Here is a 3,522-nt window from a genome sequence, read left to right on the forward strand (position 1 = left end):
TGTATTTATTACAGTAACTTCATAATATAACTTCACAAAAGGGATAGTAATGTCTCTCACTATGCCCTTTTCATCCATGATTGCTTTTGGTATTCTGTGTCTCTTCTGGCTCCATATGAATTTTAAAATAGTATTCTCCAGTTCTATGAAGAATGCTGTTGGAATTTTTATTAAGATGTGTTAACACATTTCCATCATGTGGCTTGAACACTTGAGGTACAAATAGATCTGTTCACTTTTATTGGTTTTTATGCTAATAAAATTAGTAAAAGTCTATAAATGGACCAAATCTAGTTAATTGCTGAAATTTCAATAATTAGAGGCCAAATATAGATACTAATTTAAACTATTTATGCCATTTAAAAAATAGCAGTATATCCCTGTAATCCCAGCACTTGGGAGGCTAAGACAGGAAGATGATTATGAGTTTGAGGCCAGCCTTGACTGTATAGCAAGATCCTGTCTCAAAAAAAAAACAATAAAAATGAATACAATAATCAACATATTTATTTCATTTGATTGAATTTTTATTTAAATTAATATATTTCTTTAAAACATATGTAAAAGTATTAAACTTTAAAACAGTTTACACATAAAGGCAAGTGATTTGTGCATATCACACAGAGGGTCATGATGCATTGATGTTTTTTGCCACCACAGTGACACTCATTTTTTCAGATAATTTTTGTAACATTCTCTACACTGTTCACATGTATTTCTTGTGAAAGCTAAATGAGCATCTATAAAGTGAATGCTTTCTTGAGTGACTTTTGACTGTAGCATTTCTTCATGAGTTAATGTGTTATCAATAATTAGTTCTCATGCTAAACTGGCAGGAGAGATATGATCTTGAAGGTAGTTTTCCCAGATCAAGCCTTATCCATTGCACTGTGGATATGTTGACTCCTGTGAGTCCCCAAATGGAGGGAACTCAACTGCATGTGTTTTACAAGTAGGGGACCATGTTGGCACTTTCCCCTGTTTAAAACTAAATAATTAATTTTTCAGATTTAAACAAGGAAATGTATATGGTTAGATTTCTAAATTTCTGTGTAAAAATATGTAATTGTTTATTCCTATTTTTAAATTATTTTTTTATTTTTTTATTCTTTTCTTCCCATTTTCTTTGGTTGAAACTCTGTACCATAAGTATTTTTTAATAACTTTATTGAGAAACAAATAGTAATGAGACAGTTTCAAAACCGATTAGTAGGACAGTTTTCATACTTAATGCATTGCATATTGTTGTCTTAGTGCTTATTCATCGAACAAGATAGAGACATGATATCCTATCCACAAACACTATTAGAACAAATCTCTCTATTCAATGATCCAAAAGAATGGAGCTGTGTATCTATCTTAACTATTTTGAACATAAAGATACAAAATGGTCATCATTTGTATCCCCCTTTTTTGTTTGGTTTTGTCAGAGAAGGGCATTCCATTGCCACTTAAATATTGTAGGTGCCTGAATTCAACAAAATATTCCAATACAGCCCAGTAGTACATGATAGTAGTGCGTTTTACATAAGACTGGCAATGATAGAAGTTTTTGACTTGGCTAGGGGTGTGGCTCAGTGTATCAAACGATTACCTGAAAAGTGCAGGGGGCTGAGCTCAATCGCTGGTATAGAAGAAAAAAGAAAAAAACAACCTTGCTGACTTCAAAATTTTACAGCTCAGCAAATTAATATGGCTTTACCCTTTACACTCTGTTCCCACACTTCTCTGCTGGATGGTCAACAGAAGACAAAGCAAGAACTATATAACAAGTAATGTAACTTTTGTATCTGATAAGGTCAGTCAAATCCCCTCAGGATTTACCCTGAAACCCTGTACCACAGTTGGTAGATCCTTTGTCAGCGTTAACCATGTGGATGAGTCACGGCCATTGCTTGACCAATTTGCTCTCTGTAAAAGCCTGACAGAATGTTTTCTCTCCATGTGACATTCCTTAGGCACACTCTACATCGTCAATCACATTCCTCTGTGGCCCCATAATCTCCTTCATCAGAAAATTTGGGACACAACTGAGTTAAATAATGTTACAGTATAGGTTCTCCTATGTCCTGAGTTTTAACTGACTTTGAAAGGATAGGGGCTGAATGTTGGCTGTCCTTTCAGCCCTTCTTTTTATCTAATTTTTGGTCTGTGAACTCATGTTGTTAACCATCCAGAAGAGATTTTTAATATTACCCTACAAATAGGCAGTTGAGCTTAACCTCATTATCTGTCTGAATATAAAACATATTAGGCATAACATGGAATAGGTATTTTCCATCAAGTATTGATATGTTAAAATTTAACTCCCTACAGTTTATGAAGAAAAAAATTTTAAATAAAGAATAAATACTTACATATTTTTACTCAGAAATTTAGAAATCTAACCATATACAGCATTGTAGAACAGGTCTATGACTTTTTTTCTTGTCTCTTGTATTTATATATTACCTCTTTTTTTTAAACAAACATTTATTTGAGAGACACTATGTCAGTAATTGGTATGTCCTGACAAACAGTATGTATTTAGAAGACCAGAAGGACAGGCATTCAAAGTATGAGCCTACAATTACACATTGCTATCTTCACTGAAGTTGCTTCACAGGTATGAGCATATATCCTTAGTCAGGGTGAGAATCCTGCCAATTAACTGCAAGTTTCAAAAGGATGCTGTAGATTCTCGGGGTCATTCCCTTACCCATCTTGTGCATATAAATGTAGGACTTTGTCCCTGTCATGTTTCCCAGCTTTTCTCCCTGCCCTCTCATTGTCCAGTCCTCAAGTTCTTGCTTTCCTTTTAATTGTGTTATGCCTTTCTATTTGTATTTCTTCTTTTGAGTTCTTATACTAGGGAGACTATATGATATTTACATATGTGGATCTGATTTATTTCACCTATGGGTATATCTAAAGTGGCATGCACTTAAATACAAAGGCTTCAAGTATATCATTCCTTATAGCTGAGTAATACTCCATTGCATAAAAATACCACATCTTTTTCATCCATTCCTCAGATGAGGGGAACCTTGGTTGTTTCCAAGATTTGGCTATAACAAATTGTGTGGCTATAAACATAGCTACACATATATCACTATGATATGACATTTTCCCAGTAGGCGGGTAGCTGGTTGGAATGGGATATCATGTCCTAGTTTTTTAAGGAGTCTCCACACTGATTTCCATAATGGTTGCACCAGTCTACATTTCCACCAGCAGTGGAGGAGGGTTCCTTTTTCCCAACAGCCTCTTCAACATTTGTTGTTGGTTGATTTGTTTATGATAGTCATTCTTTCTGGGATGAGATGGTAACTCCGTGTTCTTTTCATTTGCATTTCACAGATGGTGACGTGGAACATTTTTTCATATATTTACTCACTTCTTTAATTTCATTTTCTGAGAAGTGTGTGTTCATCTGAGCTGCCCATTTTTGGATTGGTCTTTAAATTTTGGTTCCCTAATGTTTTTTACTTCTCTATAGATTCCAGAGAGCAGACCTTTGTTTGAGTGCTTATTAGTTAAGAT

General features: G+C 34.4%; 1 non-coding gene across 1 annotated transcript; it reads left to right on the forward strand.

The window, feature by feature from the left end:
• Positions 1-821: 821 nt before the first annotated feature.
• On the forward strand, positions 822-981 carry LOC111817602. Its single transcript, XR_002821752.1, has one exon. It is a non-coding gene; the product is annotated as a U1 spliceosomal RNA (small nuclear RNA).
• Positions 982-3,522: the final 2,541 nt, after the last annotated feature.

This window comes from Octodon degus, unplaced genomic scaffold, assembly GCF_000260255.1.
Source record: "Octodon degus isolate 3935 unplaced genomic scaffold, OctDeg1.0 scaffold00063, whole genome shotgun sequence".
NCBI lineage: Eukaryota > Metazoa > Chordata > Mammalia > Rodentia > Octodontidae > Octodon > Octodon degus.